General features: G+C 35.8%; 1 pseudogene; it reads left to right on the top strand.

The window, feature by feature from the left end:
- Positions 1-22,476, top strand: part of LOC113042700 (dihydropyrimidine dehydrogenase [NADP(+)]-like) — a 77,755-nt pseudogene that overhangs the window by 52,847 nt on the left and 2,432 nt on the right.

Raw genomic sequence — 22,476 nt, 5'->3', positions numbered from 1 at the left:
CCTTGACTAATGTTATAAATGGACTTCAGGGAAAAGAAACAGAAGTGTAGAACATGTCCTCTATAAACCAGTTTCCCAATCCAGACATTAGATCTGCCCAAAAAACACATTTCCCTTCACGACCTCCACTAACAGCCTGACATCTCCTGTACAAGTTTAAAACAGACCCGCAGGTTTTGAGCTCCAGATTTTTGAGGAATTTGGCCTCCCTTCCTACCCCTTCCCCGTGCCTAATGTCTCTTCCCTGTTGGCACAGGTGGAGCAGATGGCATCGCAGCCACCAACACGGTTTCGGGGCTGATGGGACTCAAGGCAGACGGCTCTCCCTGGCCTGGCATCGGCCGAGGAAGGCGCACCACATATGGTGGAGTGTCTGGTGAGTGTCACCCACCTCACTGGATCCATTTCTTTCTCCTCTGAGGTTTAACAGGAGTGTGGCACAGACAGACTTTGCGTGCACGTCTACTTTTTCCCCCCTGTTAAAGGTGTGTGTGAGTGCATATGACTGCGTGTGCATGTTTGTTTGTGTGTGTGTACACTGGTCAGAAGCTCTAATAGGGCAGACAGATGGAATGGAGGTTGGTGGAGTGCTGAAATCAGAGAACAGTTTATCTGCAGGGCTTTTGCTGCAAGATAAAACAGTTTGTGCACTATAATGTGAAAAATGGACATCTTGCGGCATACATTATACTGGCTTTGGTAGCAGCACGGCTCATTTTCCACGCCATGAGGTGAACATGAGCACATTTGCACTTTCAAACTGTGTGTTTTATTAACTTCAGGTCATAGAATCTTGTGGAACAGCATGTAAATTAAAATAAGCAAATCAGTTAGTAAATGCATATAAACAACACACACACACACACACACACACACACATATATATATATATATATATATATATAATATATTATTTCAAATTCATTTTTTTTAGTTGTAATAGATATTGTTTCAAATTATAAAAAAATATATACTGTACTGTATTGTAATTATAAAATAAAACACAAATTTAACATTCTTATATATTATATTTTCAAATTTTTAGTTCGTAATTGTGTGCGTATATGCAAAATACATAGTAATATTACTTTTCATTGCATTACATTTGTACAGTATACATGTATATTTAAATAAATGCAATTACAATAAAATACATTTAAATAAATACAATTTCTACATTTACTCTATATAAATATACATATCAATAAATATTGATATAGTAATATTCAATATAATATTTATATAATGTATATATTAAAATTAGTATATACATATACCGTTTTAACATATTATATACATTTTTGAATTTCTTGGTTTAAATAGTTTTGAATCCCAGATTGGGATCTTTGACTTTCAGACCTCACTATATGAAGTTTCTCATCTCCAGTAAAGTTTTAGTGAATGGTATCTGAAATGGCTTGTGACTGCTGAACTATAATTGCTTGGGTACCGTTTCCTTTCGCTCTTGTCTGGTTCTGCTGGTGATCATGTGTAGATCAGTCTTCACTGAACCAGCAGACATAGTTGGTAATGTGTTGTAGTCCTTCAGGATGTTCCCAGATAACCTTTTCATCATCTGAAGAATCACAGTTTGAATATTTAGTTTCATGAGTGTGCGGCAAGAGCTTTCAGGAGAGCATTTTCATCCTTGGTGTTGAGCGTTAACAGAGAGTTTTCAATAGCAGTCCTCTGGTTGCCATGGCATATTGACATTATCCGCCACCATACAGCTCTCTATAAGGACATTAGACAGTAGACATTAGACTGATGGATTTCACACTGATATCTGTCCACTGACATGTGAAGGAGTCGGAGTGTGGCGCTTTCTTTAGAGCATTTCCATTCCATTTATTAGTAATACTTGCTAGGCTAAGATTCACTTAGGCCCCGTTTACACTAGTACGTTTTCTTTTTAAAAGAACTTATGCTATGGTTACGCCTATCGTTTACACTCCTCCGGCGTTTTCAACCCTTGAAAAACGGAGACTTTTCAAAACGCTGCAGACCCTACTTTAGTTTGAAAACTCCGGGGTTGCGTTTCAGTGTAAAGCGTAGCTGCCCACATGTGCTCTGCGAATCTTTGACAGCCGTGAAAACAATAACATCATGTGAATTGTTGCTAATCACGTAGACACGTCCTCGATCTAAATAATAGGCAATCGACCTATTCATATCTATGTCTGTACCCGCATGAATGCTTTAATTTTGAAATCAAAATCCCTAACAGTATTGTACCGTATCGTATGGTATCATAGCGTATCGTATATAATCGTATTCTCTGAACATTACTTCAAATTCTAATTTATTTATTATTGTTTTTCATTCATTGTTTGTTCATCTTTTATTTCACGGAAACATGCTGATAACAGTATGATCAAGTATCAAGTGTCATGCATCCACCATAGCATGCTGTTTTGTGCCTTACAGTATGTTCTATCTCTATCTCTCTTTCTCTCTCTCACACACACACACACACACACACCTCTTCTGGGATATATTCTCAGACCAGCGGTGTGTTCATTCCCTTCTTCAATAATTCATGTGAATGCAGTTGTTCTCTGTACTGTATCACTGTGCTGTTGCATAGTTAATGCCATTTATGAGGCCTTCTTTCATTGTGTGTGTGTTCATGTTTGTTTGTTTGTGCGTGTGTGTGTGTGTGTGTGTTTAGAAAGATTGACAAGGGCCAGAATCTTTCTTATCTGCTGGCCTTCTCTGTCCACACCTCTCTTTCTATACCTCTTTCTCACACAATCTTGAAAACCAGGAAAAGAGTGCATTGGTTTGGAGACAGAAACAGGGCTAGCTGATGTAAAACATTAAAAATTAATCGTGAAACTATTGCAGTAGTATTTTATGTAAGCAGAACTAGTCAATGTCATCTTTTCCCCATTTAAGCTGTGGCAGTTTGCAGCTCGGTGACATCCCTCAGGAGCGGAGCCGGCCCCGGCCTGCAAGGGTCTCCCTGGCTCCACCCACCAAACATCCATCACCCTCCGCTCTGCCTGCAGACCTGTGAGCTGCCAGCGCTGACGCTGCCAACAGCCTAGAAACAAATATACCTGTGATGTACTGTTGTTCACCAGGGCTTTAGCTGCAGTGCTTCATTTTAAAGGGGACGTCACAAGGAAAAAAAAACTAATTTGCCGTTGCTGAAACAGTTGGTGGTTCTTAGCCGACAAAATCTGTCAGCTCCAAACTGTGTCTGCACAACCAGGAGCTGATTAACATATACTCTCAGAAAACAAAAAGGTACAAAAGCTGTTACAGGAGCGGGACCCTTTCAGGAGGCACCTCTTTGTACCTTAATTTCCCCTGAAGGGTACATACCAAGTGTCTTAGAGGTACATATTAGTAACTGAATGATACACATTTATACCTTTGAAAAGATAGATGTGCATAACCCCCCCACAGAAAGGATGTTCACAGACAGTCTGGTGACTATGAACTTTATAGAGAGAGAGAGAGAGAGAGAGAGAGAGCGTTTTTATAGTGTATACATATATATATATATATATATATATATATATATATACTACTTTTTTATTGTATAATATACATACATTTACTGAAAAGCAAATATGACCTATTTTTTATGATTTTTGTCATTTGGTTTGATTGTTGTTTGTTATGTACTGTAACTGGTCCTGGATGGATTCAAAATCCTCCCACGTATACAGTACAACTTTCATTATTATTATTATTTTTTTTAATTTAACAAAAAATGGTTGCATATGAATGGATGAACTGACATAAATTTGGTTGTACTTCATTTTCTTAGATTGCAGAATGTCCCATATATTTGTTTTCTATTTTTTTATTGTATAGCTAGAAGCAACAGTTTGAAGTTAAAAATGTCTTGATACATTTTCTTGTTCCAATGACAGCTTTTGCTTCATGAGACATTAATTGATGGACTGGAGTGGTGCGGATTACTTGTGAATTATTGTTGTTTTAATCCACTATTTTTCTCTCTTTCTGATGGCACCCATTCACTGCAGAGGATCCATTGATGACCAAGTGATTATAGCATGATAATGTATGAAGTGGAAAAGTATTATGATGCTTGTATCATCAGGAAAAAAAAATGTGTGTCTGGGAGAGCTGTATTGATGATCTAAGCAAGCAAGTTAGCAAAAAGTGATTTTATATGCTGTTATTTTTTCCTACCTGCAGAGAAGACCTCAAAGCGTAAGAACAGACTTAAGCTTCAGGATGAAGAGCTGCGGTTTGCATGCTGTTTCTGAGTTCAATAACCGCCTCTTATCTGTAGTGATTGTAGTTATTTAACCCATTTGTGTAAACACACATTGTCCTTGCAGGAAGAGACACACATTCACACTTCATACGCAGAGTATCAGTCTCACAAAAGTGTGTGTGTGTGTGTGTGTGTGTGTGTGTGTGTGTGTGTGTGTGTGTGTGTGTGTGTGTTCACAGCTGATAGTGATCGTATACCTGTGAGATCACAGGCTCTGACTTTTATTTCACAGACATCTTGCCACACTTCTCAAGCGCAACACACACACTCACGAAAATCCCACAGAATAACACTCTCACATTTACATTTAGTGCTCGTCTGATAGAAAACACTGCTTTTTTGAAGCGCAGTTCTGTATAAATAGACATGGGAAACTAATCTACTTCAAGAAAGCATATTTCAGGTTTTTTTTTTGTCCGACTGAACGGATGGCAAAGACAAATGATGCTTTAGAAAAACAAACACCATACTGAAAACTACCGAACTTAGAGAAAGACATCATCAAATATTCTGTTTCTCTGTTTTCCAGGCAAAACATGGGCCTTGTTAATGTAGTATTGTACAGTTCAGTGGAGTGTATTACACTACAGTGTTAGCATACAACAGGAATATTTGTGTTATTGCAGTGTGATTCAATATCGTATAGGGTTAGTTATAGTTCAGTATAGTAGTTTAGATTTATTGTTTGTGTATAGTGTAAGTAGTTGTCCAAGCTACAAGCTGCTCATAAATGAGTTTAAATACAGTCAAGCTTTATTTATTTATTTATTTGAACCATGTGTGAAAGTGTTTAAGTTTTATCCTTAGAAGTATTTTATTTATTTTATTTTTTATTATTATTTTTAACCATGTATGAGCGTTTGATTTGTTTCTTCCTTAGTTTGCTTTTATTTGATCTTATTATTTTATTTTAGAAGCTTGCTTTTGTTTTGTTTTGCTTTGATTTGTCTTGTTTTAGAAATGTGTTTGATTTATTATTATTATTATTATTATTATCATTATTATTATTATTAGTAGTAGTAGTAGTAGTATTATTATTCCTTAGTTCGCTTTTATTTGATATTATTATTTCATTTTAGAACCATGTGTGAGTGTTTACGTATTTTATTTTTATTTTTTTCTTATTGCTGCAGCTCGCTTGTAGATTTAAGAAATTGGATTAATTATTTAGCATACCGTGACAACATCATAATTTAATCAATTAACATTTTTTTTTTTGGAAAACCTATTTAAAAGCCCTAACAGTATAATATAGATAAGTACAGTATAGAATATGATAGTTTAGTACTTTATATATCCACGCAGCCAAAAAATTCAAAATAAAAACATAAAAAGAAGTTATGTTGGACTTAAAATTGAAGGCCTCGTCCTTTGATCTTGTTGACCTACCTAACTAAAGTTATAAAAAAATAACCTTCCTTTTTCAACTGAAATTTTCCATTTAATGGATTTTTGATTCACTCCAGCTTGTCTGTATGTGACTTGTAGTGACTGACAATTAAAAGTGCTCTGGGAGGTTCCTTTCAATAGCTGAGCAGAGCGCTGAGACGCGTGTACGTGTGTGTGTTTGTGTGAGTATTGACCTTCCTGAGAGTGCATTAGCACAGTGTCATGGAGTGGGTGGAATCAGGGCCCCTTTGAGAGCTGCAGCATGTGGCCATGGATGTGTTTGCCTGTCTGAGAGAGAGAGAGAATGTAGCGCTCTGTTGTTCCCATGAGAGACCCTCACTGTGTCAGTTGTGCCCCTCCACATCTTTTCCTCTTCTTTAAAGGGAAAGTTCACCCAAAAATGAATACTCTGTCATACTCACCCAGTTGTTGTTGTAAATCTTTGTGACTTTGTCTTCTGTGACGGGCTTAACTGACTATTTATGAAATCTTATTTCTATGGAAGTTTGTTTCTGCCACTAAATATTTTTTTAGTAATAAGTAAGTGTTACAGTTTATCTTGTAATTCTGATATAAACTTGCAATTGTGAATTATAAAGTCAGAATTTTGTGTTATGAACTCATATTTGTAAGAAAATGTCCGAATTCTTTTTCCTCAGAACCAGATTTTATAACTTGCAAATACAAGTTTAAATCTCAAAATTCAGAGGAAAGATGTCAGATTTGCTGGATATAAACTTGCAGATGCAGGGAAAAAAAATCAGAACTGCTATATATATTTAGAATTACAAGAAAAAAAGTCTTTTTTTTTTCCTTTTTTTTTTTTTGTCCCATGGTTGAAAAAAGCTTACATATATTTGAAAAGAGTTTTTTTTTTTTTTTTAGCTTAGGCCTGACAATTCAGTATTTTTAGCATTTCTAAAAAAAAAAAAAAAAAAAAAAAAAAAAAAATAAAGAAGTTAAAATTGGAAGATGTTAACTTATAAGAAAGAAAAAATAGTAATAGGCGGAAACAAGTAAAAATTTCAGGATATAAACTCGCAATTAAAAAAAAGTCCAAACTGAGATTAAAAAAAAAAAAAAAAATCACAATTGTTTATTAAATTCAAATACTTTTAACTACAGTGAAAAGAGTGGATTCTTCAAAAATCTTATGTTCTACCGAAGAAAGAAAATCATATGGATTTTAAAGAGTGAATAACCAATTTATGTATGAAGTATTCCTTTAACATTTTATCACTAAGAATTCATTCCTTCAACCCTCAGAGAAACACACCTGTGCAGCACTTTCTAACCCCTGGAGCTCCAATTTCACCTCATCTTTTCCCCACATACCCATAATGCCTCATTCTATGTGCTTGCTGTGGTGATGGTCATGCTGAAGGTAACAGAAGTGTGATCTTTCAGTAATGACAGTGAGAGAACGCCGGCACGTTTGAGTGCCGCGGTCACCCGCTGTGCGTTCAGCCACATTAGCATCAAATGCAAAAGCTCACACTCTGAGTACACACAGTTTTCCTTTAATACTTAAACAATCCTCAGAGAGTTTGGGCACAGATGCGGCGCCGCATAAAGAAGAAAAACATCTGAATCTGTGCTTCTTGCTCAGGTCATAAATGCATCTTTGCTCTTGGGAAATATGTTGAGTTTGTTTGCTTGTGTTTTCTTTTTGCTTTTTTTCATATTTGCATCTAGCTAGATCAGTGCATACGGAGCGGAGGTGATACGGTAAAGGATGCAGGGAGCTCTCGGATCTTTAATTTGCGGCCTGCCGTGTTGGACAGAGCACGGTACAGTAGGTCTGATTAATTAAATCGCCGGATTTCTCACCGCTGTCAAGAATACAATTTTATGTTAAATATTCTCCAAAGGGCAGGCCCTTAAATCTTCTGGGCGGAGAGCGGCAGTGGGCTGTGAACATAACCATAGGCTAACTGCTAATGATAAGAACACACAGCAGAAGAGGCATCTATAACGCACTCGCTGAATCAGATTGTCAATCACTTCTGTGTCCATCAAGCCAGTAAAGAGACCAAACAGTATAGAAATATGAGCTTGAGACTGTGGCATCAGCTTGTCAGTATTCCGATTTTTCATAGACTAATTGATGGATAAGGTTAAATCAGGTTGATACATTAAATAAACATAATACGTAATAATACACTACCACTCAGAAATTTGGGATTGGTAAGAGTTTACTTGTTTATATTTTTGAGAGAAGCCTTGCTTTTTTAATTACCATAAAAATAGTAGTATTGTGATAATGTTATCACAATTTAAAATACATTTTCTATTTGAATATATGTTCAAATTAAATTTATCCCTGTAATATCAAAGCTGAATTTTCGGCATCATTACTCCAGTCTTTAGTGTCAATTGATCCTTCAGAAATCATTCTAATATGGAGATTTTGGTGCATTTCTTATTATTCTCTTTTTGTTTGTTTATTTTATTTATTTATTTATTTTTTTGATGAGTGGAAATAAATAATTATAACATTATAAACATGTTTGCTGTTACTTTTGATCTGTTTAATGCATCCTTGCTGAATAAAAGGTCATAATTTATTTTTATTTTTAAACAGTGCTGTCAAGCGATTAATCACATTCAAAAGAAAATGTGAAATTGTTTGCATAATATATGTGTGTGTACTCTGCATACTTATTATGTATATAAATACTTGTGCTGGGCAACGATTAATTAATTATTTATTTATTTATTTTTTCACGATTAATCACACTTTAATCGCAATTAATCACATTGCTATGCACAAAACTAATAATGTATTCAAAAAGTAGGCCTACTGCTATATGAACAAATGTGTACTAACGTTTGGTTTGTGAACACTTAAAACAAATAAGGTGCTTTTTACAGCAGTGTTCCTTTTACATAGCAATTTAAAATATTTATTGTAGCCTAAATCTCAACTTATAACATTAATGTAATTAAATTAAATATAAAACATGCAATTTGTCACTGCCAGCCCAGGACATTAACGTTTTATAGAAAATATTTTATAGTTTGACCCCCAAAGCTCGGTTCGTTTGACTAGTGTGATCGTGGGTAGGGCGCAGTTCAGTTATATATAGATCAGTGAGCGTAAGCGCTAACCGTGCCGGAGTGCAGATCTTCTGATACATGCTGCATGATTTTGTGAATATTTCTAAACAGCAAAAGCATGTTAACGCATCCCATACAACTCAAAATAAACCACAAAGTTAACAAAACGATTCACTTATAAAGTCATGATTACAAGCTCGTTGCATTCTTTTCTGTTAAAAATAACAGTAGACAATGGTTTGTGAATGTTGATGATTAGTCTAAATAATTTGATCGGGAGCATCCCCTCCATTTTTTTGAAAAACCCATGATTTGTCTGTATGTGTATTCAGAGCCAGTGAGCAACGGTCTTTCATAATAATCAAAAAACTTAGTTAACGTGATAATAGCGTGTTAACTTGCCCAGCCCTAATAAATACACACACATGCATGTATATATTTCAAAAATATGTTATGTTTATATATTAAATACATTTATTTATAATATAAATTATATGAATATAAATATAGCCATTTACATGTAAACATTTTCAGAATATATACTGTATGCATGTATGTGTATCACAGTACACACACATATTATGCAAACAAAAACTTTTATTTTGGATGTGATAAATCGCAATTAATCGTTTGACAGGACTAGAATAAACCTTTGAACAAAGAAGTGTATATTGAATACCGTATATATCAATGGTCTAAAAGTCTGACATCATTAAAAATCTGTTGAAAACTTTGAAAACTTAAACAAGTAAATTTCATGATGTAGAAACGAAGAAGATTCTGCAATATTTCTTTGTCACAATCAAATGTAATTAAATGAAAGCTTTTTAAAAGAGAGTTTTTTTTTCTGTAATCTATAAATATATATTCATAAGTGTTGATTTATTTATGCAGTGGTGTGAGTGATTTCAGTGCATGCTTTGTCCTCATTTGCATCATAATTGGATTAGTGTTAAATAAGTAAAAAATTTAGAACAGGTTACAGTACATGGCTCTGCACGTCTTAAAGTAATAATGAGTAGTTTAAGTGTTAATTACAGCACATCATCCACCCCCATGCCTTCCTTTGTGGGCGGATTTTTATAATTACAAATACCTGCTTTTGATTAGAGGTAACTGTGTATTAACTTGTTCCATAACTTTTCTGATTTCTGCAACATTATGTTGCTCCTATCCAGATAATAATAAGGGTTGTGTTCTTGTTTTAAGTAACCTGTATTGAGTTTGTTGATGCAGGCATTAAGTCCATTAATAACTGAATCTGTTGGTTTTATTAAAATAAAAGTTGCTGGAAAAGTACTCACTCTAAGACCATCCAAGATGTAGATGAGTTAGTTTCTTCATCAGGAACAGATTTGGAGGAATGTAGCATTAGATATTGGATCTTCTGCAGTGAATGGATGCCATCAGAATGAGACTCCAAACAGTTGATGAAAACGTCACATTAAATTAAATTGTTCAGCTTTCACTTCACAGAGCAATAATTGATGGACTAGAGTGGTGTGGATTAATGTGATGTTTTTATCAGCTGTTTGTACACTCAATCTGACGGCACCCATTCACTGCAGAGGATCCATTGGTGAGCAAGTATTGTAATACTACATTTCTCCAAATCTCCAGAAAGCTTTGAAAACCTCAGCCACTGTCTAGAACAGCTAGTGTACCAAGAAGCAAAGGTATATTTGAATTATGCACTTGCAGAGAAAGTTTTTTTTTTTTTTTATCCTTTGCTCAATCATTAATCATTATTTGAGTGAGTTTCTCAGCTGTAGGAGGCGCTGTGTTTTGTCAGTGGTGTCGTGAAGGGACATTTCTGCTGAGGTTGACACACACTTCAAAACATGCTTTGGCCTCAACTGACCACAGATACCCAGCATGCTTACAAGATCTCTGAATAATGCATCAATCCCTGACCACTAGATACTATGTTGCATCATTGTGTCCTGCGTTAAGATAAATTCAGAATTTTTGCAGTTTGCATTTAGTTTTTGTTTTTTGGCGGGGAGGGGGGGTGTATGGGATTGGGAGGGTGGGGCGGGGATGTGGTTGGGGGTTTGGTTAGCGTGTCAGCAGATGTCTTTGAGAAAGTGAAGGTTTTGTGGCCCCTGCTTTTTTCAGCAGATTCTGGCACGTTACTTTGTTTAATCGGATCATTGTGTAAATGTAATGCCGTCATTTCATCAAAGAGAAAAGGTGAACTGATGACATTTTCCCAAATGTCAGAGTTATCTTAAGTCTTTTATTACATCACATTTAAACGAGACACGTTCACTGCCTTCTGATGCTATAATTGTAACATGAAATCAGCTATTCATAGAAATTGCTTATTATACTAATGCGACTGTCAGGAAAGACAGCGGATGGTTTTCTTTCTACCCAAAATATTTCATTATTTTAAAATATTTATATTATATATATGTGTGTATGTATGTATATATATGTGTATGTATGTATATATATATATATATATATATATATATATATATATATATGTGTGTGTGTGTGTGTGTGTGCAAAAAAAAATTGTGCTGGGCAACAATAAAAAAATTAAATTGTGATTAATCGCATGATTGTCTGCGATTATCGCAATTTATTGCATTGTTATGCACAAAACTAATAATGCATTCAAAAGTAGTGTATTGTGCACTTTTCTCTTTTAAAAGTACTGATATATGAACAAAGTGCAATAGCGTGTGTGTAAATTATAAATTATATAAATTATATTTATATATTATATATCTATATTCAAGGTTTATGCTTCAAACAAGTTACTGGGCAATTAATTATCCACAAAAAACTAATAAAATTTTGCTTCTCAAGTCAATTTAAGTTAGGTTACTTGTAATTAACATTATTATAACTTGTAATAGCTTGTGCAATTTTGCTTCTCAAGGAAATGTATCTATATTTAAACATTTAGGCTCTTAATTTTGAAATTTGTACCAGACAATGACAAGCAAAATTGATTGAGAGTGTAAAAGTTTGGGCAATACCAACAGTAATGCATCACTGGCCTGAGCAAATTCCATTCATTATGGAAATCCGAATATATAGATATGGAAGAGGAATATTTACAGCAAACCCAGTGAAGCTGTGCCGTTCTCTCTGGTGTTCTGCGTGAGCGTTACCCATTAGTCATTAACACAGTATGCTAATGATGGGTGTGCGTGTTTGACGTCTCCACCATGCCCTCAAGCTCCTGCTTTTCATCTATATTTTTGTCTCCTTCTCCATGACTTCTAATTCCTCTCACATCTGATTCCACATTTCGGTTTCGTCCGTGAAATACAGATCGGTGAAACCTTCTGCAGCCCTTCTGCGTCAATATCTTATGTTCTTCTGATACAAATGAACAGCTCTTGTATATTTCCTCAGCTTCAATTACCATTCCCGGCATTCTCTGTCTGCGCGAGTGTGTGTACGCTTGAGGGAGTTAGACAGGATGTTCATTATCATACCATAGGTCAGGTCTGTGTGTATTTCCCTAATTGCCTCTCCTTGTACGTGATTTTTTTTTTCTCCTATTGCCTTTCTTCTTCTTCTTGTTTGATGATGCCAAATTCTAGGCCTCGTGTCCTGTCTGATTTCTCCGTACATCCGTCTGTGCTCGGAATTATTCATTGGAATAGCAGGTGTGACGTGCACAGGTTTAGTAAGCGCCTCGGACTGACCAAAGATGAGAAGCTTTCTCCTTCCCCTCCTCCATCCACCAAACACAGACCCTCCAGTGACCTGACAATGGTTTCTGCAAGACAACACACAACATCGACGAGGCTTGTTGTTTCCCAATAAGAAAACGAGGGTCGTGATGGAGCTTGACGCCACCTGTCAATCTTTCTCCCCCTCCCCCTCTTCTTTTTCATTTCTTTTTTCCATCGGAGCCTCATAAAAGCAAATGACTTTTTTCCGTGTTTGTAAACAGAGCAGGGGTGACAGGGTTCTACCTGTGGAGAGGCTGCAGTCGTTGAGAGTAGCTCATCCATTTCTAATGCAATTAGAGGTGTCAGTATCTCCTCCTGAGACGCGTTTCCTGCATGGCCACTGAATGTGGTTCCTCCTTCCATTTAAATCCCCTGGATTAGATTTGAGTGTCAGCTGGCAGACCTGCTAAGTGTCCCCTGACTAAGTAGACTAGAATGTGTGTCAGTATATTACATGGCTTTTCAAATGTTTTTTATTGGCTTGTGCACAGAATGGTGTCGCAGAAGATAGACTGAGTGTGTTGATGTACTTAAATTCATTTTAAGAGGTCATTTTTATTGCACCGTCATTGTGTTTCTCTACAAAAAAATTTAAACATCTTGCAGTAATATTCAGTTTGTTATTTGGTATTAATAACTAACAATGAACAAAATTGTCAATACTTTTATACGGATTGCTTGCAGTAATCCCATAAAAGAACCATTTTTGGTTCCCCAAAAGAACCTTTTAAAAAAAAAAAAAAAAAAAAAGAACCATATTTTCCTAGTGTGAAGAAAATTTTTTTTTAAGGATTTTATTGGCATGGTTGGTTCAGTGAAGAACCTTTAACATGCATGAAACATTTTTCAGGTTTGCTATGGTGGAAAGGAGTTCTCTAGATTAGAAAAACAGTGTCTTTTTAAGTACTGTTTACTGAAGGGTTCTATGAGGAACCAAAAATGGGTATATAGAGGTATAAAAGTGGTATAACATTATAATGTATTATATATCTAAAATATGTGGGTTTAAAAAGTTGAATACTTAACTTTCTGTGTTTGTTCAAATCCTAAACCCTAACTAGGAGCAAATTCAGTAGATATCTTGTAATGAGAAATTTCAAGAAATCTCTTGACTTGACTTTTTTATTGCAAATCTTAGGAAATCTGACCCCAGTTTAAAACATGGTTGAGAATTTTAGATCTAAATGAGATATGTAAGAAATTACTTAGGTCTTTTACTCATAATAATAAGCCTGAGACATTAACAAAAGTCTTAGAAGCATATGCTTTCCATTTCGTTTCATTACTGTATATAGGAAACAGATAAGATGTGTAAAAAAAAAAGAAACATCCAATTTTTTGCATTTTTCTTTCTACAAGTTATTTGTATTATTATTTACTTTTTTTTGGGGGGGGGGGGGTGGAAACCAACCTTACCGTACATCAACTACCATACATAATATCCCTTATTTTATGTTATATAGGATGCATGTGCATCTAATGTTTTTTTTTTTTTTTTTTGGCTGCTGTTACGCATGTTCTGTAATATATATGGAAATGCCATTAACTTTGCATGCTTCTTCAGAGAAGATGGACTGAGACTGTGTTCCTTTAACGCGAGTCCTCCGTATCATTAATAAGGGTCATTTAGCGTGTGGGAGAGAGCGCTGGCCCGCGCTCTTTGTCTTTAGTGACACCAGCGCCAAATGAGGAGAGACAATGTCTCCCACTGATCAATGAGGGGAAAAAAAGGCTGCCAGTGAAATGAAGTTAAATCTAATGTGATAAACGGCCCCGTCTGTCAGCGGGATCAGATCAGAGGTTTTAATTTTATTCAAGACATTGCGACTCAGGTAAATAAATAAAGGGTGTAATGTAAGGAGGTGCAGCGCTCCCTAGAGAAACTCAGCTGAAATTTTAGAAGCTGAGATGCTTTTTAAGGGGGGGGGGGGGGGGGGGTGAAATGAAATGCTCGTTTTCACTCAATCTCCAGTTAATCTTGAGTAACTATGGATTAGTACTGCATCCTTCATAACTCCAAAAAGTCTTTAGTTTTATTATATTCATAAAAGAAAGATAGTCTGTACCGATTTTTCCCTGAAAACCACGAGCGTCTGGAGGCGTGACGTGTGGGCGGAGCTAAAGAATCACGAGTGCCAGTAGGCTTTTGCGTTGAGGGCGTTTGGAAGCTGTGACATTACCGTGAGGAAAAAAACATCATCCAAAACAATCCTTGGCTAACAGTCAGATTCAGCGTATATTTATGATCCAGAATCAGATCCAGAGGCTGATATTTAACAAGAGCAGCATCAGCAACGACGTCTCTATGTGGTATGTACTGAAACTGTATATATTTGCTTAGCGGTTTTGGAATTTTTTTTTTTTTTTTAAGCTGTACATGTGGAAAGTTCAGTTTGATGACAACATCGCATGTTGTTTACTTGATGTGCTTACGCGCCGACAGCTAAGTTAACAACACAGAGATATTTGAAGCAGTTTTACTCTCCGCATGTGGTTCCAACACACGATCGTGACCCTTTTTCGTTGGGACTGCATTATCCTTAAGAAATAAACAATATGCAAATCCGGTGTCAAACTGGGCCTTGTTTGTAAAACAAGCATCTTCGAAATGCAGGTAACACTTGCACAACTCCGTCGATGCTCTGTAAAAATAAACTCCATCCACTGGTCCCTTAATGCTGTTTTTTTTGGTAATCTGTGCAGGGCTGTCTTGGCCTGGCAACCAAAAACACACTTCTTTTGTGACAATTCGGTCTCTCGCTCTGATCAGTGAATGTCTCGTCTCTGCTCTGCTATACGGGAGCGCGCGCTCTTCCGGCAGAAGTGCCCTCAGGACCCATATAAGTCCGCTCCATCTAACGTCACACAGAGCCATACTCGAAAAAAACTTTCTGAAACTTGTGACAAACCGGAAGAGGTATTTTTGGAACAAAAATACTCCTTCAAACGTACAACTTAATTTTTGAAACTTTGTCCATGTTTAGCTTGGGAATCCAACTTTTTAACAGTGTAAAAAACTCAGTATGCATGAAATAGCATTTCACCCCCCCTTTAACAAACATAATTTATGTCTGCTGTAGACCATCCAACCGAGATCTGAGATCTTCACATTGATCTCTTTTATTTTATTTTATTTTATTTTATTTTAATACAGTTCAAAAGTGGTTGCAGTGGATAACAATACATTTACATGATTGTTTTTGCTTGCGTCTGTGCAGAAAAAGTCATCCGGCCAATCGCATCGTGAGCAGTATCCGTCATTGAGAAAACTTTTCTCGGTTTTCACATTCTGGCCACCAGGGCATCCTTTCTGCAGAATCCGGATTGCAGTTCCTTCATGCAGGAGCCACAGTGTAACAGGTACGTGGTCAAGTCTCAGTCCAAGAAACTGTGTAGGGCAGAAGATATTGATATAGTATAGATATAAAAAGGCCATGTGGACTTTTTCATGAAAGCATTCCATGTACTTTCACAAATCTGAAAGTGAAATAGGATCTAATGATGATTGCATATTTTTAAGAGTATCACAGAAGGTTGTGCATGGAAAAAAGGACAACAATGTTAATTAAAAAAAAAGTGTATTAAAGCAGTAAAGACTCATTTTACATGTTTGATTTAAATTTTGAATTATTTACTTTTATATGCAAGTTTTTCCTCACTCTCTCAAATAGTGTATTGCTTTATAATAGCATTCATTCATATTAAAGAACATTATTCCTTTTATAAAATATAGCTCGTTAGAACCACAGCGCTGCTCGAACTCATCACCAGACCCTGGAAAAGGTTGCTTGTTGTGTGACGTCACCATAATTAATAATCAGTGCAACTCAAGTCAGAGTATGGTTGTAGTTTATGACACAATTTGTCTTGGTGTGCATTGTGTTTGTGCATTGATATGCAATTACTTTTAATTGGTACTGTCAGCCCTGCATTCGTCTCAGCTGTATACAAAGTTTTAATTAGAAAACTTTGTCCTCAATGAGATACAGTATAGTTAAGCATAATATTTAGATTGCAGATTGAAAAGTGTTTCTAAACTCTCCACATCGTGGCTTGCTTGTGTCTAGGGAGTAATCAAATAGTGAATCTGTATGCAAATTGATTCTCTATCTTTGAATAAATGCATTTACTATTTTTAAGGGTTGATTTAATGGCTTTCCCTCTCCTACCTGTTCACCGGGAACACTTGGGATCTGAAGAGCTTTTTTGCATTCAGACATTTGTCCTTTGAGTTAATATGAAAATTTAATTACAGAATAACTTGGGCTCTTGATAGAATCATAATGCTTTCAATTACAGATCCGCCGCCTTTAAAAAGCCATAATTTGTATTTCATCTTACACAATATAATCACTATTTGTGATGCGTTTCCTGCTTTAGAGATGTTCCTGCGAGCGATGAAAGGAAATGTGTTTTTGTGTTAATATTTTGGGTTTAGTGGAGGATTAGTGCTGTGAATCGTGGGGTTTGGATGTGGAAGATGAGTTTGCGTCTTTTCAAACACATCAAAGCGTCTGACTGTTGAGAGATCGCGTGCAACACGGGTCCGTCTGATTGCTGCTTCCTCTCCAGATCCTTTGCCATGTTTTATCCTCAAGGATAAAACCTGCTCAACCGGGCCTGGCTTGGTTTCGTTCTCCACACGCCTGTCGATTTCAGGTCAGGCCCGGGTCAATGGAGAACGAAGCACCTTTTGGAAAAGCATAAAGTGAATGCGCTGTAATTCGAACTGTTGCAATCAGCGAGACTTGTAGTCAGAACTGAAGTGACATGGAAGAAGTGAATGAGAGAATCAGGCTCTTCAAAAGACACGACGCGTCTCGGTGTAAACACAAACGCTGTAGGCACTCGCGCTATTGTTTCTAAGCAGACGCATCGATTCGGCGCCGCATCAAAAGTATTCTCCCAAGAACAAATAATGTAATGAAGTCCATTCATATCCTGTATTGATTTCTCCGGATCGAATAGTGTTGAACCTGTGGAGTTTTGACTTTTCATGGTTATTGAAGACAGGATATAGGATATGTCGGTACTGGAGCCTGATTTATCCCATTAACTAAGAGAATTGCGAAACCGTAAAGATAATCGTGTAGAGCTGGGGTGATACCTGCAGTCTTTCAGCTTTAAATTTCTTTAATAGTCAAGCGAATGTGTGCAGAAAAGACAAATTCTTCCATTCAAATGATGCACGGGATCCTGGAGAACAGTATATTCTTTATTAAAATCATAACTCAAGAGTTGAGCGCTGTGGTTCTTCCACATTCGACATGGGTCATGGATGTCGCAGTGGCCCAGATTCGCATTGAGAAAATTGAGATTGGCATTTGGAGTTTGAGATGTTCATTTTAGCAAATCAGTTCATCAGGACGGTTCATTCTTAAAAGTACTTATTTAATCAACCTGGTTTTATAATTGAGTGATGCAAAAATGAATCATTTTAAAATTGTACATCACTAAGATTTAAGACATATTTGGATTAGAAAAATTTATTTCTAACAGGGTTATTACAGCTAACTAAAACTAAACCTGAAACTGAAATTAAATCCATAAAAAAAAAAAAAAAAGTTGCTTGTTATTTTATTTCTGTTGTGAAGGCGATATTTCTCATTTTAGTTTTACTAACTTAAATTAAAACCATTATAAAAAAATATTTTATAAACATCCAAAATAAAATGTTTCAGAAACTTTGTTTACATTGTTGTTTTTTTTTACATTAATACATTGCTGTCAAGTATTAATAAAAAGACCTGACAAAACAATTTTTTTTTTTTTTTTTTTTGGAACGATTCATTTAGTTTCAAAAGAACATTTAAATAAAACTTTTAAAAGTGTTTGTGTTTATAGTATGCATGTTTATATTTAGTGATATTAGACCCAAAATTGTAAAAATAATAATAATAAAAAAATAATAATAATAATATACAATTTGCTCAGTCTCTCATGTAATTCCAAACCTGTATAACTTTATTTGTTTTGCAGAACAATATAAAGGATTATATATGATATATTTAAATATACATACACATATGCATGCATGTATGCATGTATGCATGTGTATATATATATATATATATATATATATATATATATGTGGCGAGTGGGGCGGGGCCGAGAGGCGTGGGAACGAGGAGTGAGGCCAGGTGTAGTGATTGGAGATGAGCTACACCTGAGCCCCACCGCTAGTATCGAGTCCCACGTAGGAGATGGAAGGATATAAAACTGGAGCGACGACCGTGAAGGACGAGAGAGGACCAGGCCTGGGACATTACTTTATGTTTTGGCTTTTATTTGTGCGCACCAGTCGTCCGTGAGGGGCTGGTGCGCCGTTTTGTATTTATTTATGAATTATTAAAATGCTTTTTGATTGTGCGCCGGTTCCCGCCTCCTTCTTCCCGATGAATATGGAGATTTGTTTGTTACAATATATATATATATATATATATATATATATATATATATATACTGTCTATGTGTGTGTTCAACAGAAGAAAGTCACATAGTGTGTATATATATATGTATATATATATACTGTCTATGTGTGTGTTCAACAGAAGAAAGTCACATAGTTTGGAACAACAAGAGGGTGAGTAATTATGATGAAATGTCTTCAAATGCAAGCTTGCTTCTGTCTTGATTCACATTATACAGCATCATTTGAAAAACCAGGCGAGCTGATAACCTACATCTCTGAAATGTTACCAGGTTTCTGTGAGCCCAAGTACTTTACTCTACCACATCTAATTTGATCTGCTTGTCGATCGATTCTCTTTAGTTGATTCATTACCAAATACATCATTTTGCAATCACCCTGTAGGGGATCCGGGGCTCCTCGTGGTGCTGTATTGACTTTCATGTGTGTTAGTGTAAAAGTAACCCACCTGTGTTTAGAGCCTGTTATTATTCCAGAAAAAAAAAACTAAGATCTTGGAATGCTCCTTGCTTAAAAAAAAAACATAACACAGTCAAATGACTTTCATTTACTGAAGCAATGATGTCAAACACTCACACTCACGGTGTTGTTGTAAAGTATAATGTCTGCTGCTTTAATAAGATTGGGCTGTTATGATAGATTTTCACCTGTCATAATGAGACAGTAAAATAGCTGCATTTAGTGGCAGCTGTAGGAGATCAGGACAGCGTTTTCATAGGGAGGTCTTTGGGGGCAATGGAGCAATATTTCACTAATGGCAGAACTGGTTCAATCTTAATGATCCACACTGTAATTTGGGTCCTTCCCGGTGCATGTAAACAGTTGCGAGCTGCAATAAAGAGACAGTCATCAAGTAGTAAAAATGACTTGTGGCCCAGAAAGCATCAGGATTTTGTAATTTCGTTTCAAACTGCTAAATGTTTCCATAGAGAGGGGTGAAAAACAAAAGATTTGTCGACAACACAAAGCGAGCTTTTAACAAGCAATGTGGTTAGAATCCACCCCAGAAAGCACACAATGCTTTTACACTGTTCCTTTTGGTTGCAGTTAGCATACTTTACAGTTACATTATTTTTCAAAAAATATATATTTTTTTACAGTGTTGCTTTTTGGTTGCAGTTAGAATATGTTAAAGTATAATGTTCGAATTTTAAACATATTAAACCAGAGCATGACATGCAGTTTATGTGTTTAGATCATTTTAGGTCAATTTCAAGATAATTTTAGTTGCAAAAATGTATTTTTACACAACCAAAATATAATTTTATGGAAACATTTAGTAAATGCTTACCTTTTTGGTTTTCTTTAAGTAGCTTCATAACATCAACATAATGTCTAATGTCACAAACCGCCAATCAAACTGCAATGTATTTGAAACATTTCATTTTTAAAGTAATATAATTTAAATTAAACATTTAAAAAAGAGAGTTTGTGTTTATAAAAGGACCCAGACAGCATAATGATTTTGTAATTTTGTTTTAGATTGCTTGATGCTACTATAGAAACACATCAATCTTTTATTGAGCAGATTATTTGTTGTTTTGTTTTGTTTTGTTTTGTTTTGTTTTGTTTTGTTTTGTTTTGTTTTGTTTTGTTTTGTTTTGTTTTGTTTTGAAGAAAGGAAGCCATACAGGTTTTGAACTAAATAAGGGTGAGTAAATAATGACAGAATTGTATTTTTTATTTTTGTTTTTTTATTTTTTATTTTATTTTTGGGGGGGGTAAACTATTCCTTTTAAAAAGGTGTGACTACACGTACACACACACAACAAACATAAGAATCACTGTTTATATCTATAGACAAAAGGGTAAAGGTTACACCCTCTTGTCAGACACCAAACTAGACTGAATTGACTAAACATAGTCCCCTGGTTCAGTGGCTCATGAAACATTTACTTCCAGTGACTTCAATAAAGATACAGTCTTTTACCTCAAGCACTAGAGAAAATATCAGTTGCTCGTACTTTCCAGGTGTGTTGGTCAGTCTGTGCGAATCAAAAAGGACAAGAGCTTCATGCATAGTCATTGTAACATTTGGCTGCCAAACTGAATCTCTTTAAGGGGGAGATGGCACACGGCTAAATGCCAAGATTTTATTGCGGGAAATAAAAGAGCAGATAGAAAAAGAGGAGGGAGAGAGAGAGAGAGCAAGATGAGTGTAGAGGGAGATAGAAAGAGCAGAAGCGCTGAATCTAAAAGCGGCTGAGATCTCAGAAGGAGTCAAAATCAATGCACCACCACAGTTTTCAGAGCAGATAAAAAGAACCTGCCGTCTCAATTGCCTGGAAACTACTTAGAAATTCTCACTTCAGATTTATTTCTGGACTCAGCCACATTAGTGCTAAATACTCCGGGTCCGGATATCTTTGATGTTCTGCATCAAATGAAAAGCAATAATGGGCAGCGACTCCTGTTCACAGACCAACAAGCCTGGGATTTTACGGCCCCATCAGACACAGGATCACACCGTTTAGTCTTATTTGCCGTTCTTTTCATCATAATGAATCATTTGTTAGCTCAAATCCCACGTTTTTCTTGAAATACACCTGTAAATAGAGAAAAAAAAAATGGCCATGACACGTATCTGTCCATAGCTGGAAAATAGACCACCTATCCTACCTCTATAAGACCCCTGATCCTCCTATTGACGTGCATCTGCTCTGTTAACCGCAATAATTACGAATCAATTGTTAAGCTACTCGCCAGGCATCAGTGGACTTGTGTATTTGTTGATGTTAAATCAAGGTGAAATGTCATCAAACCGAATTGGAGTCGTTCGATAAACAAACGTTCGTTTGTGGTGTGTAGATACGAACTGTGGCGTAAACGGGGAGAGAAACAAGTTTTATGCAAATGAGAATCCTAATGAAAACATATCTCCCAGAGACGAGTTAGCCAGGGTAAATGCCTCCATTTTCTCAGCGTGAGGTATGCCTTGTGGGATTTCATTTTTTAAATATACAAATGACGCAGCACAGCCGATGATCTGCGGCTCCTTCCCCCTGAGAAAGCCTGCGTTGTAAGTGTGAGGAGGAGGGAGTTAGGCTGGGAATTGTTAGGATTTTAATGATCCTGGTTCTGATTCCACTTAACGATTTGGATTCCTAATGATTTCATTTGCAGCCTCCTCCTTTCCCACTACACAGAAACAGTGTTTTGTTTCTTTTAATTAAAGTGCCATTTATTTCAGCATTAAGCATCTGAATTTGCAAATTGAACGCTACTCACACTGGCATAAAGTATAAATAATGCCATTGGTTCTCTACCCATATGTTATATATTTTATTGGATTTGAGATTTTATTATTATTATTGTTGATGTTATTGCTCCAGCAGTTTATATATGTATTGATTAATTGGTTGATTGATTGCAATGTATGTATTTTATATAATTGCATTGTTCTATGTATTCTTTGCAACAGAAAGTATATGCATTTTTAAAAGAATCAAAATATGGGACTCTCTCTCTCTTTCTCTATGTGTGTGTGTGTGTGTGTGTGTGTGTGTGTGTGTGTGTGTGTGTGTGTGTGTGTGTGTGTATATATATATATATATATATATATATATATATAATACATGAACTATTGCTTTGAATGTTACAGTATTTTTTATTTACTTTTATATTTTTATTTTAAGTTA

Source organism: Carassius auratus, chromosome 24 (genome assembly GCF_003368295.1).
Source record: "Carassius auratus strain Wakin chromosome 24, ASM336829v1, whole genome shotgun sequence".
In the NCBI taxonomy this organism is placed as follows: Eukaryota; Metazoa; Chordata; class Actinopteri; order Cypriniformes; family Cyprinidae; genus Carassius; species Carassius auratus.
This window is presented reverse-complemented; position numbering and strand designations above follow the sequence as displayed.